General features: G+C 43.5%; 1 protein-coding gene, 1 non-coding gene and 1 pseudogene across 2 annotated transcripts in view; 1 reads left to right on the plus strand and 2 right to left on the minus strand.

Moving 5' to 3' along the window:
• Positions 1 to 15,266, plus strand: part of LOC124594661 (homeobox protein aristaless) — a gene marked incomplete at its 5' end in the record, with an annotated part of 275,891 nt that overhangs the window by 192,553 nt on the left and 68,072 nt on the right. The gene's annotated exons all lie outside the window — the stretch shown is intronic.
• On the minus strand, positions 3,478 to 3,552 carry Trnai-uau. Its single transcript has one exon. It is a non-coding gene; the product is annotated as a tRNA-Ile (tRNA).
• On the minus strand, positions 7,681 to 7,798 carry LOC124597386 (annotated as a pseudogene).

Here is a 15,266-nt window from a genome sequence, read left to right on the forward strand (position 1 = left end):
CCTTGTCTACTCCGCTTATTTACTTTTGTTACCGCGTCACGACCCCGCAACGGCACTAGCTAGCATCCAGCCTCGCAGTGGGCGGTGGACATAATGTTTTGGTTTATCATTTTATGTACCCGCCTTCACCCTTCTTCCTAGCCAAGATCGTTTCTACTTTATACAGACTGGCTTTACGTCGTCGTTCCGCTGTTCTCTTAACGACTAAGGCATATGCTGCATATATAATTGCGTCGTCTATCTCTAAAATGCTGTGAAACGTAACGATAGATAACGAAGGCCAACGATGGAAAAACTTTTTTGCTGAAAATACCTTATTCTTGTGTTTTTCAGGGTGGGAAATCCAACAAAACTGTATCACCCATAATTTATTCACATTTCGCAGTTAAATTTGTTAAACTAAGCGATTTTTTAAAGAATTAACAGCTTTTATATAGTTAAAATAATTTAAAAAAGAGGTGTAATGAATATAGATGACGTTGGTAGCACTGCTGAAAAATATTTGCTGGTAAAAGAAAGTCGATTCTATTTTTGTGTTAACAGACGATGTTTTGTTTACTGTCAACCTAACCTCACTTTCCAGTTTCCTGTAAATATGCTCAGTACAATGTCTAATCGTGGTTGTAAAATCTCTGCTGTCACTTTTTGTTATATTTGCGGTGAATTTGTAATTAAAAATAGCCAACGAAACATTACAGACTTTGTGAAAAAGGTTTATCTGTCATACTTTGGATCTAAACTTAGTGATCCAGATAAATCCACGGCCCCGCATAAGGTATGTTATGTGTGTGTTGAATACCTGAGAAAATGGTCCAAAAAGGAGAAAAAATCCTTTAAATTTGCTGTTCTTAGGATATGGACGGAGCCAAGAAATGATTCTGATGATTTCTACATTTGCATTTTTTGTATTACCTGTCATAATCCGAAAAACAAGAACGTAATAAGCTACCTTAACGTTCCGTCCGACATCCGATCAGTAGTGCATGGTGTAGATTTGCCGGTTCCTGAACCACCAGATGATTTAATTTCTGTTCCAACAGAAATATTTTCTGATGTACAATCTGATTTACATGAACCAAATGATGATGAATTCCATTGTAATACAGAAAGTCTACAGCCCAAATTGTTTACTCAGATCGAGCTTACCGATTTGGTTAGGGATCTGGGCTTAACGAAAGGAAAAGCTGAATTGCTTGGCTCCAGATTAAAAGAAAAGAACTTATTGGCAGTTGAAGCCAGCATATACATGTATAGAAAGAGAGAGCAGCAATTATCCAGGCTTTTTCAACAAGAAGGTGATTTAGTGTAGTGCTCAGACATTCCTGGTCTGATGAATAAGTTTGGTATTGAATATAAAAAGGAAGATAGGAGGCTGTTAATTGATTTATCAAAAACTGGTTTAAAGGCTGTTTTATTACACAATGGTAACATGTATGCATCTATTCCTGTTGGACATTCTGTACACATGAAAGGAAGCTATGAAAACCTAGAAATAGTGCTAAATAAAACAGGCTATTCTTCTCATGGTTGGATGATATGTGGCGACCATACATGCTCCTTGGTCAGCAAGGTGGCTTTACCAAATTTCCATGTTTCTTAGAACATTCTACGCAAAAACCTTGTAGATCTAAAAACCGTACTCCTACCACCTCTACATATAAAGTTAGGCCTAATGAAATAGTTTGTAAAGGCTTTGCCTAAAGATGGACCATGTTTTAAGCATCTCTCCCAAAAGTTTCCACACCTTTCAGAAGCTAAACTAAAAGATGGCGTCTTTGTCGAACTTGGCATTAGAAAATTGATGTTTGTTGTTAACTTTGAATCCAAAAAGACCTTAAAAGAGAAGGAAGCATAGGTATCATTCAAGCAAGTCGTTACAAAGTTCTTAGGACATGAAAAAGACCGAGAATATGTTTCTATTACAGCTACAACGTTAAAGAAGTTTAAAACTTTAGAATGTCTTATGAGCCTCAAAGTTCACTTTTTGAACAGTGACCTTTATTACTTCCCGGGCAATATTGGAGACGTTAGTGAGGAGTAAGGAGAGCGTTTTCACCAGGACATTAAAGTGATGGAAAAAGGCTACCAAGGCCTCTGGAACACCAACATGATGGGCGACTACTGTTGGTCACTTCACCGGAAAGTTCAGCAAGCGACTCATCGTAGAAAAAGTTACACAAGAAGCTTCAAAGAAAAAAAGAGAAAGAAAATACAAACCAATTCCAGCCGACAAGTGAAACCTCTAGCCGCACTGAGTAGCCGCGTGGTCTGAAACGCCTTGTTACGGTCCGCGCGGCTCACCCCGTCGGAGGTTCGAGTTCTCCCTCGGGCATGGGTGTGTGTGTTGTCCTCAGAGTAAGTTAGTTAAAGTTAGATTAAATAGTGCGTAAGGTTAGGGACCGCTGACCTCGGCAGTTTGGTATCATAATTTCCAAACTTTGAAGCCTCCATTAACACATATCATTGTTTTAAGTAGCTTACTGTAAATACAAACCATGCTTATGTTGTAACAAAGAGTTTCATTAATTTCCCCGTTTACCGTATAGCATAGGATTTTTATACTATATAATAAAAAACATATTGCTCTAAAACCACGGGTGATACAAAAAAAAACTAGGCTAGATTTGGATTCAGCTCATAAAAATCTATAAAAATCAGCTATCAAAGTAAAAAATATTAAAAAAATTTTTTTTCGTTGGCCTGTGTGATCATTTACTCGTACCAGCGTGACACAAAACGAACAGTGCATATCTGTGTATGATCATAACGTAATTTCATTCTACCTGCACAAAACATGAATAACTGCTTAATACATGCGAACCTACATTTCTCAGCGTCGTGTACGACTTCATACACAACGGTAAGGAGAGATGGGCTAGAGAGTGGTGCAGTAACCGTCGTCAAGGGCAAGATGGACAGGAGCAGAAATGATTAGGAACAAGTTAACACAGTAAGCAAAAGGTATACCAACAATGCAGCAAGAAAGAGAGTCCATCTGCACAACATCAATAAGAATGTGGATCCATGAACTAAACCGCAAATGATGGTGTTTGCGTCTGCATATCGTCATGTTGCGAAGTGGCTCCGAGTGTGAGTGGTCTGCGTGGCTGCCACCGGCCATTCTATATTGTGGCGTAAAGAGCTGCTGGAGCCATGGTTCAGCGGAAGTGTTCCATTGGGGCTGCCAGATCCCACGCGAGCGCTATAGGCGTCTGATGGAAATTTACAATTTCTTTGCTACCTTTATGACACCAGTATGGTGGTATCGATAGGTGACGCCATACTCAGACGTTTAAAATAACAGTTACAAAATAATCAACTTTTACGAAATTAGAACTAATTTTTAATACCTTCAGCTGCTGACGGGTGTTGATGTTGTTACAAAATAATCAACTTTTACGAAATTAGAACTAATTTTTAATACCTTCAGCTGCTGACGGGCGTTGATGTATGTCAACAGGGACAGGTGAAAATGTGTGCCCCGACCGGGACTCGAACCCAGGATCTCCTGCTTATATGGCAGACGCTCTACCTATCTGAGCCACCGAGGGCACAGAGGATAGTGCGACTGCAGGGACTATCTCCACACGCCTCCCGCGAGACCTACACTCTCACCTTGTTAGTCCACACACTACATTCGTAATGTCCCACCCCAATACACTCATTACACGTGGAAGACATTCTTACCAAGTTTTGTAAGAATTCGGGGAATATCTACATCTACATCTACATGATTACTCTGCAATTCACATTTAAGTGCTTGGCAGAGGGTTCATCGAACCACAATCATACTATCCCCCTACCATTCCACTCCCGAACAGCGCGCGGGAAAAGCGAACACCTAAACCCCTCTGTTCGAGCTCTGATTTCTCTTATTTTATTTTGATGATCATTCCTATCTATGTAGGTTGGCCTCAACAAAATATTTTCGGATTCGGAAGAGAAAGTCGGTGACTGAAATTTCGAAAATAGATCTCGCCGCGACGAAAAACGTCTTTGCTTTATGACTTCCATCCCAACTCGCGTATCATATCTGCCACACTCTCTCCCTTATTATGTGATAATACAAAACGAGCTGCCCTTTTTTGCACCCTTTCGATGTCCTCCGTCAATCCCACCTGGTAAGGATCCCACACCGCGCAGCAATATTCTAACAGAGGACGAACGAGTGTAGTGTAAGCTGTCTCTCTAGTGGACTTGTTGCATCTTCGAAGTGTCCTGCCAATGAAACGCAACCTCTGGCTCGCCTTCCCCACAATATTATCTTTGTGGTCTTTCCAACTGAAGTTGTTCGTAATTTTAACACCCATGTACTTAGTTGAATTGACAGCCTTGAGAATTGTACTATTTATCGAGTAATCGAACTCCAACGGATTTTTTTTGGAACTCATGTGGATCACCACACACTTTTCGTTATATAGCGTCAACTGCCACCTGCCACACCATACAGCAATCTTTTCTAAATCGCTTTGCAACTGATACTGGTCTTCGGATGACCTTACTAGACGGTAAATTACAGTATCATCGGCTAACAACCTAAGAGAACTGCTCAGATTGTCACCCAGGCCATTTATATAGATCAGGAACAGCAGAGGTCCCAGGACGCTTCCCTGGGAAACACCTGATATCACTTCAGTTTTACTCGATGATTTGCCGTCTATTACTACGAACTGCGACCTTCCTGACAGGAAATCACGAATCCAGTCGCACAACTGAGCTTGTGTGCATCTGCACAGAAGAAGGAGGTCATGGTCGGTATTGCCAGAACTATGTACTTATATGGTGTCTGTTCTTTCGGACATGTCCGAAAAATGTTGCAGTTATAGACTTTCATGCTTGCGGCGCTCGGAGAGACTTGTATACGATAGGTGCATCATGTAATACAAGCTGTAGAGAAGATGGTTGACGAATGGAATGGGAACAACTGCTTGGTCTGTATTGTTCGGACAAGAGGTTATCATACCAGACTTGAAGGGACCAGTGGCTGGAGAGACAGAGAGGTGTCGAGTTCCTGACGGTGTTCGGAGGAGGGAAACAATTGTCATTTCCCATTTGCGGCGATTCTGGCGTGTTGATTATTTTCATTACGGCCGGCGCGTACCGACCACCAATTGGGCCGGCCGAGACGTGCAATTCACTTAGGAGAATTGGGGTCCAGGCGCTGTCATTAGGGCGAGGCGCCCCCAAGGACGGCTAACCGGAGGAAAACGCGGATCTCTCCTCTCCTCTCGTGGCGCTCTGTTTGTCAGCGGCTCGGCCCCGCGCTGTAATGAAAACCGGCGATCGGCCCATTCCGGGGCCTGCGGGCGGCTTGATTGCCGGCGGCGTGTTTGCGCTGCGCTGCGTGGCGCGGCTGCCCGCGGCCGGAAACCCGGCGCGGTGCCCGCGGCCGGTGGTTACGCTGGCCTAATGTGGCGGCGACGTACGGCGGGCGCCGTAATGGCGCCTAATTCGACGGCCGGCCGCGGCGCGCCGTGACTTACGGGTCCGAGGGGTGTCCATGCCGGGCCAAAGACACTCGCCAGAGGCACACGAACAATGTGTCTTTATGTAAGTCTGCGGGCTTTCATGGCCGTTGTCACTGAAGTTAAAATCTGCTGGGTTATTAGGCCGCGTCATGTTTCTTCCAAAATGTTCGACGTTTCGACCCCTCTGCTGGGATCTTCTTCAGGATCGTTTGGTGTTCACTACTGCTAGAATACTGTCAGAGTCGAGTGTCACGTCCACTTCCTAGATGTGTTAGTGTACAGAAGATCTGATAACACTAGTGCCGGCCGCGGTGGCCAAGCGGTTAAAGGCGCTACAGTCTGGAACCGCGTGACTGCTACGGTCGCAGGTTCGAATCCTGCCCCGGGCATGGATGTGTGTGATGTCCTTAGGGTAGTTAGGTTTAAGTAGTTCTAAGTTCTAGGGGACTGATGACCTTAGAAGTTAAGTCCCATAGTGCTCAGAGCCATTTTTTGAACACTCTAGGTCACAGAGTGTACAGGAAGTCGACTAACACAAACAGATATTTATGTGCCACTTCGCACCACCACGCAGGCCAGAAGCAAGCAATACTCAACACTGTCTTCACGTGCCTCCTGTATCAGCGATGACGACAACTTGGAATCGGAGTTGAATTTTTTTAAGAGGACATTGAAGGCAAATGAGCATGATATTTATTCAATCGACAGGGCTTTTAGGCGGAATATTTATTTCGCTAATAAGAATGATGAGGAACCGCCTTCTCACTCCGTCAGGTTACCGTTCGTTTCTGGCATCACTGACCGCATACGCAGAATTTTGAAGAAAAATGGTATTCAGACATCTTTCTTTAGTCAAAACAAAATAAAAGAGCCGGCCGAAGTGGCCGTGCGGTTAAAGGCGCTGCAGTCTGGAACCGCGAGACCGCTACGGTCGCAGGTTCGAATCCTGCCTCGGGCATGGATGTTTGTGATGTCCTTAGGTTAGTTAGGTTTCACTAGTTCTAAGTTCCAGGGGACTAATGACCTCAGCAGTTGAGTCCCATAGTGCTTAGAGCCATTTGAACCAAAATAAAAGACTTTTTCCGACGGAAAACGGATGCGCCTGATTACCTTCACAATGCGGACATCTATCGAGTGTCATGTGGCTGTGGCAAAGTGTATATAGGCGAAACGGAAAGAACTGTTAAAGAACGCATTAAGGAACACGAACGGCACATGCGGCTAAAACAAAGTGCAAAATAGGCAGTAGCGGAACATCACGAGAACTGTGGCTCTGACATCGATTTTAATAACGTACGTGTACTGGCAAAAGAAACAAACATTTATAGAAGAAAGGTCCGAGAAGCGGTTGGAATTTCTAAGAATGCATCTAATTTCAATAGAGAGGACGGCTATAGTCTTCCGGCATCGTGGCTCCCCGCCATCACGGAAGTAAATACGCGGCCGCGGAGTGTGAGCGGCACAAACAACACTCTGCAAGTCACATCGGCGGACAATAATATTTTGGGTAAACATTCGCCCTCTCTTGCTCTGTCCGTTTCGAATCTAGCCACTGATGACGACCAACCAATAGCGGTAGTAGGCATTTCAACCAATAACCCTTCTCCAGCATAAGTGTGAAACAGTGCCTTTCTAACCAATGACGATGGACCGCCAATGGTATCCACAGGAGATGAGCTACCAACGCCCCTTCTTCTGCATCAGAGCGGGAATATTAGCCTATGACTATGGCCCACTAATGGTAGCCACTTGAATTTTAACCAACACTACCACTTTTCCAGCAAGAACGCCACAAAACTTCCCCTTTATAAGTGGACGCGACACTCGTCCACACTGACAGTGTTCTAGCAGTAGCGAACACCGAAACATCCTGAAGAAGATCCCAGCAGAGGGGTCGAAACGTCGAACATTTTAGAAGAAACATGACGCGGCCTAATAACCCAGAAGATTTTAACTTCAATGTGTCTTTGTCGGCTGTAGCGTGTACGCATTAGGATGCGTTCACAGTGGCACCTTGAGCACTCCGTCTTCAGGCCACAAGTGGCCCCATCCGATCGCCGTGTCATCCTCAGCTGAGGATGCGGATAGGAGGGGCGTGTGGTCAGCACACCGCTCTCCCAGTCTTTACGATGATTTTCTTTGACCGGAGCCGCTACTAGTCGGTCAAGTAGCTCCTCAATTGAGATCACCAAGCTGAGTGCACTCCGAAAAATGGCAACAGCACATGGCAGCCCGGATGGTCACCCATTCAAGTGCTGGCCACGCCCGACAGCGCTTAACTTCGGTGATCTGACGGGAACCAGTGTATCCACTGCGGCAAGACCGTTGCCGGCACCTTGAGCACTCGGCATTAAATCCTGAGCTCTGTGGAGTCGTGGTGGCGCCCACGAGAAATACGGGGCCGCAACGAACTTGTTACGTCACAACATTCACCTTGCCCGCCATACATCGCGAACACTCGCTCTGTGCAAACCTCATACGAAATGAATATGTCAATGAAAAGGTGGTTACTAAAGGTATTTTCGTGTTTTATCGAGAGCTTGCATGTATTTAAACGCACATTTAACAGTTTCTGAACTCCTCTTGTAGTGGCGTGGCAAGACAGCCAAGCCACTCGGAGGTAGCCGAAAGGCACGCGTTAAGCTCACGCTGACTGGCGTGAGGTCTGAAACATTATAAGGAAATGAGAACTTAGAAAAACGGACGCAGTTGCTGTAATACTTAACTTTAATCCATAATTGTAGTACATCGCTCTTGATTGTACATGCTTCTTAAGATAAATATCAAATGCTATGGCGCCTTGCTAGGTCGTAGCAAATGACGTAGCTGAAGGCTATGCTAACTATCGTCTCGGCAAATGAGAGCGTATTTTGTCAGTGAACCATCGCTAGCAAAGACGGCTGTACAACTGGGGCGAGTGCTAGGAAGTCTCTCTAGACCTGCCGTGTGGCGGCGCTTGGTCTGCAATCACTGACAGTGGCGATACGCGGGTCCGGCTATACTAATGGACCGCGGCCGATTTAAAGGCTACCACCTAGCAAGTGTGGTGTCTGGCGGTGACACCACACCTCTGAAATGAAATCCACTGCCCGCTGGAGATCACTGGTGGCACTCGTAAGACCTGTGCTGTGATGCACACTGCAGGGTTCGTATATCCCGTTGGCTGTGGCTTGTGACGTCACGCCACAGGTACAAAGTGCTACCACTAGGTGTCACACTCAGCGAGTCGTCTTTAGAGAGCCTGTATACAGAGAGAGTGGCCATAGGTGAAGTTGCCCGTGATTGGTTGATTAGCTTTGGCGCCATTTTTCTGCCAAACGTCTCTCGCGCTTCCTATGTTCGCCGTGCTTTTGAGTTGAATTGAAGTTCAGAGGACTTTTGGAAACGATTAAATGGTATCGGAATTATTGAGAAACTTGTTATGCGTTGTGCATGCATGTTCGATTTACTTGTATATCGTTTTTAGTACGTAATTGGCGTTTGCGATCTTAAATATGAGTTGAAATAATGAAGCGTTTTCTGATGAAGTCGGTAGGCCTACATGTTTGAAGTAAGAAGGCCTATTACAATTTACTGCATTTTGAAGCTCTTATTTCTTTAACAGTTCGTGCATACTGGTAGCATCACAAGCTTTTCTGAAGCCAATATCTGACAGTCCTCGCTCGAAACGGAAAGTTCCTGTAATTGTTGTGCCATGCTCATTGGACTTTATAGCGTCAAACTTTACTTCGTTCCGAATCAGAACACTAGGCATTATTTTGGTTTCAGTATTACTGCCTGACTGTTGACGCAGACAAGTTGTAAGCACGTTTTCCACAGTTGTCGTGGTTGCTGGAACATTATTCGTAGTAAATAATTGTAGGTACTCTTGAAGTCAGTTTTTAATAGACCTACTTACTGTGGGGTAGAAGGGATACGTTATATTTGGTTGTTATTACAGTAGCCTGCATTTAACATTACCTGATTTTTGTAATCTTTTTCGTTTGTTATCTACGAGAGTTATTCAGTATATGGAAGAAAGTCGTAAACAGTTGCTTACTTGTGACACGCAAGAAGTTTGAAGACGTGACAAGAAGTACAAATACGTCTCACACTTTTTGCATGTGACAAGTAAACAACTGCTTACGACTTTCATTCATCTGATGTAATACAGGTACGTTAAATCTTTAGCGTTATACACTTCCGATACAAAACAAATGCTATACACTGTATTTTTTTATTTACGTTACTTTCATTGCAATATGTCTAGTAAACGAAGTTTGAAGGAGATAAATGCAAGTACCGAATAATTTTTACAGCCACTGTATCAGATTGTCCTGTGCTGTACGTAGTAGGCTACTATGAGTATAGTATAGCTGTAAAGAAAGGCATTTAACGAATGATTTCGCCATATTGTCTTGTGCTTTTGATTCGGTGAGTGTGTACTCCACTACTGGCCATTCAAAAGTCCCGCCCGCAGTTTGGCAGAAAAATGGCCACCGTATCGTCCGGTTGGCCACTCTCTCCCTATACAGGCTCTCTAGTCGTCTTCAGAGAGAGAGAGAGAGAGAGAGAGAGAGAGAGAATAACCAACGCCGCTACTGTACGACAGCCATATTTCCGCCTATCTACGGCTGCACGCACAAGCGGACAATAGCTAAGTGGAAACTCCACTGTTACACCTCCGACACTGAAGCAAAAACATAATACAAAATTGTGGGAAATGCGTTAGTAAACATGTTTTCAGTTAATATATATTTACAATACGAATAATAATCAGCATCTAATGGACACGTTGGCATCACTGTCCAAATGATACAGCTTATCGTCGACCCACTACTGTGCAGTACAACATAGACGAAGGTGACATGAGTCATGGAATGCCTCCTAGTATAGCGTCAGGCCGCCTTTTGCCCAGCGTAGTGTAACAACTCAAAGTGACATGGACTTAACAATTCGTTGCAAGTCACTTGCAGAAATAGTGAGCTACGCTGCATCTATAGCCATCCACAATAGCGAAAGTGTTGTCGGTGCAGGAGTTTGAGCGTGAACTGACCTGTCGATTATGTTCCATAAATTTTCGATGGGATTCATGTCGGGCGATCTGAGTGGGCATATCATTTCCTCGAATTGTCCACAATGTTCTTCAAACCAACCGCATACAGTTGTGGCCCACTGACATCACATTGTAGTTTGGGAATATGAAGTCCATGAATGGCTGAAAATGGTCTCCGAGTACCCGAACATGACCATTTGCAGTCAATGATCGGTTCAATTGGACCAGAGGACTCATCCCATTCCACGTATAAAAAAGGGCTTTTAAACTACTGTTTTGAAATGAAACACTATTAGTTAATTCTTAACATAGAGGGCGTTACTTCCGTTACATGACGTAAACTAAGACTATTGTACTTGCTGCAAACAACCGCCTCAGTTCAACCTATATGGCAGTAAGAGCGCATGGTGACATGTACTGCCACGAGTTTGTTGTATTGTAACGCATATACACTCAAGATGGCTATTTATAGCTGAAATATAGAAATGCAAGAGTAATAAAAGACTAATAGAATTTTGACTGTTGTGTGCCTGTCCTTTCTTATAGTCTACAGTTGCTGAGCACAACAGTTCCTTATGGAATCAAAGGTGCTCTTCACGTGAAACACCTGAGTACAGATGACAGATCCACCAATGTCCTGTGCTTTATACCATGCGACTGTGCCGTCAACTGCATACGTGCGCATCGTTGTTCCATGACTCTTGTCGCTTCACAATATGTGTGTCCTGCTTATTTTATGTGAAGCGGTGCAGAGTCGTTATGATCTCGCTTTTCAATGTCACCACGTATCATCTCGAGTACGTAACAGAAAGTTTCTTTCTTTATCTCATATATTCGTAAAACGTCTCTGGTTATTCCAGTAACTGACGAAAGAGCGTACAGTACTCGCCACTTTCTTTTCGAGACAGATAAAGCTCAATCACTCGAATGCGGACTCATTTTTGATAGCAAAAACCACACTGCAGCACTCTCCTCCCAGCACATCGTGGCAGCGGAAGCCCCCCCCCCCCCCTTCGTGGGGTTGAAATAGATTGTAACCTACTTGAGAGAATAGATTGTAGCCTAAACTAACTTACACTCTTTTATCCCGACAAAAACTGACGAGGGAGCTGGGACGCACTGTGACCAAGCTGTAAGCCGATGTTGTGGGGCGGCATCTGGCGACTGCGTCTGCCGAACGTTGTCGGTGCCTCTCTGAATAAAGCCTAAAGCCGTCCTCTCACGGGACGTGAAAACATGCGTGGCCGAGGAGCTGGTGCCGTCACGGCCTGGAATCTCACCTTGCACTACATTGCGGAGCGTTAAATAAACAACCTGACACATCAGATTTTTGCCTCTTGGAGAGAATGGCGGGCAATGAGATCCGACGCGGGTTTGCATTACAAGCAGAATATAGGAGCCACGATATTGTATGTTAAACATCCTTTTTGGTGGGGTTTCCATCTTATAAAGAGCGTAGTATGAAAATAAGCTGTTTCCAAGCATCATCAGAGCGAAGATATCTCGAAAACGCACCGTTTTGGCTACCATTCGTTATAATAAAATGACAGGAAACTACACATCGATTAGTCAAAGGTTTTGTGGTTGCTGTTTTTAGTATCATAACTTGTGTATTGCAAAAGTATACCGTTTCTGTACTACGACACAACGATGATTTATCAAAAGTGCGTCTTTTTGTTACAATTTGAGTATCAAATATCAAATAATGACATTTATAGACAGCGTCTTTACACAATACATGCCACATACGGAGGCCCATATTTACTGCAATTTTTGTTGCTAAGGCCGATGACTGGAATGTTTCCCCAGTGACTAGAAATCTTAACGCAGCTGCCAGTCTATGCCTGAAAGTAAACACAAGTTATACACTAGAAGCCCCTGGGTTTATAAACTGGCTCATGTCTGTATCTTACCGGCAAATAACTTTTTCATTAACGCTGAGCAGCTTCAAAAACATCTTCTCTTCCATTTGAATGAAATTTCGAAACGAATCTCGATCTTGAAATCTATGTGATGAAGCACGTTATTTCAGAGCGTCGATAGTGAATGCAACATAGACGGTACGGATGTTACGCATGCGCAGATTGTCATTGGGCACTGTACCTTAACTGTGCTTCATTTAAAACCGAAAATGGGACGAAAATTCACCTGGTTCAACGAATAATTTCCAGTAGTACCGTATGTATCTCTGATTGTTAGACACCATTCTGTACTATTCCTTTACCATAAATTCGCTGTTCAAGCCAAATACGAGTCCAGAACTTTCTTCTCGACTTTCTCCGCTCTTCTCCGACAATCGATAGCAGAGTTGTCGCAGCTATTTTATGATGCGAGTCAATTTTAGTGCAGAAACGATGTGGTCTGCGAGTCAAATAAAGCCGACAACGACCTGTGGAGGGCGCTGATAGAACTAATCACCTTAACCAGCACGTCCCGTGTGACGACGGCGCTGCCTGTTGTGAAGTCGGATGTTCTGTGCGCGTTAACATCAACGTTAGATGCTTCGTCCCGTGTAGGGACGGCTTAAGGCACGGTCGCAATGCACCGACAACGATCACCAGACGCCATCTGCAAGTTTTCTACGTAATTTATCTATACGTGAAATACTGAATATTCCTTTTCAAAAATTTTCTCCTCGTGTAACGTATCGTTAAGATATCGTATTCCCCAGCTGGGCAACACTGGCTGTTGGGTGGCGCCATATTGCGCTTGTAAACAGTGTAGTGGAACAAAAATTTAATCTCAGTGAAACCTAGAATGCGAAATAATGAAAATGAATTTAATTAAATCCTAAAAGAAACTACAACGTGTACAACTTTGCTTCCGCCGTTTGCCGATAGGTGCCGACAGCTGTAAGTAGCGGTCGAAAGAAACAGGTCGCTGACGTCAGGCAGTTAGCTTGGACCTCGGTCAACATAACCTCGATCAAACATAGTCGAATGGTGTCTGCATCATGAAGTTGTTCTTGATTGAAAAATGTCAGTTTACGAACCTAATTCTCGTCATTTGCGGGAAGTGTTATTGTTTTGTTTCAGTATTAAGAAAACAGCGGATGAGTCTCGTCGAATGCTCTCAAGTACGTATGGTAAGGACGCTATTTGTGAAAGATCGTGTCGTGAGTGTTTTCAACGCTTCAAGAACGGTGATTTTAACGTCGCAGACCATTATAGTGGTGGAAGAGGGAATGTTTTCAAGATGCAGAATTGGAGACATCGCTGAGTGAAGACTCGCGTCAAACTCAAGAAGAATTGGCACGATTAGTGGGAGTAACTCAGCAAGCCATTTCCAAACGTCTCAAGGCTATGGGGCATGATTCAAGAAGAAGGAACTTGGGTCTCGTGTGAGCTGAAACCAAGAGACGTTGAACGGCGTTTGTGTGTTTGTGAATAGTTGCTTCGGACGCAAAAACGGAAGGGATTTCTGCATCGCATTGTGATCGGGGACGAAAAATGGGTTCATTACGATAATCCTAAACGCAAGAAATCATGTGGATATCCCGGCCATGCTTCCTCGTATATGGCCAAACCGAGTACTTACGGCTCCAAGATCATGCTCTGCACTTGGTGGGACCAGCTCGGCGTAGTGTACTATGAGGTGTTAAAACCAAGTGAAACAATCACACGTGCTCGTTATCGAACGCAGTTAATGCGTTTGAGCAGAGCATTAAAAAACAAACGGCCGCAATACAGCGAGAGGCACGATAAAGTGATTTTGCAGTACGACAACACTCGACTTCATGTTGCAAAAGAGGTCAAAACGTACTTTGGAAACGTTATAATGGGAGGTCCTATCCGACCCGCCGTATTCTCCAGATATTGCTTCCTCTATCACCTGTTTAGATCAATGGCGCATGGACTGGCTGACCAACACTTCCGTCTCATGAAGAAGTCAGAAACTTGATCGATTCGTGGATCGCTTCAAAAGATGAACAATTTTTTCGACGCGGGATTCGTAGACTTCCCGAAAGATGGGAGAAAGTAGTGGCCATCGATGGAAAATACTTTTAATGATACATGTGTAACCACTTTGTTTCATTAAAGCCTCAAATTTTGGGGAAAAAACGGCGGAAGCAAATTTGTACACCTTGTAATTGCGAACACTCAATACTGAAGAACATTATGAAAGCTATTTAACATGAAATGCAATGTCTGACTTGAAATATAAAAAAAAAAAAAAAAAAAAAAATAGAAAAAAAAAGTGAAACACTGTTCAGCTCGGAAGAAACTAACTATTTAAGATTACCTTCGTTGTTGATTGTAAATTAATCTGCTGACTTAGCACAACATCTGAAAATTCTGACAACATACTGTTTGCTCACAAGTTTACAAGGTGATATTTGCCCTGAAAGAAAGGTAACTTACCTCTTGCTCAGTATGCTATTTTCTGTCTCATGTACTGACATTATCGAAAGCAAATTGAAATCAGCAAATACAGGAGCTAAAGAAAAATTATCTTCTCACTGCTAAAGTTTTCTTTTGGCCGTCAGAAACAATCTTTGGCTACGTGAGGCGTAAGGGGCAATTCACTCTCGACAAAATATTTAAAAGTTTACCAAGAATGATGGAGGAGAGTTTTACTTTAAAGAAGAGCGTTCTTGAAAAATTAATCTCGGATTATTGTAAAAAAAAGACTGTACAACCTAAGAAGGCTCTTGCAATTACGAAATTTACTCATTACAGAAATAATAGACATCTAAACCAATTGCGTTGTTTGTGACATAATGAAAACAAAGAGGTAAAATTAACACTAGTCATGAATATTAT

This window comes from Schistocerca americana, chromosome 2, assembly GCF_021461395.2.
Source record: "Schistocerca americana isolate TAMUIC-IGC-003095 chromosome 2, iqSchAmer2.1, whole genome shotgun sequence".
Classification (NCBI taxonomy): domain Eukaryota; kingdom Metazoa; phylum Arthropoda; class Insecta; order Orthoptera; family Acrididae; genus Schistocerca; species Schistocerca americana.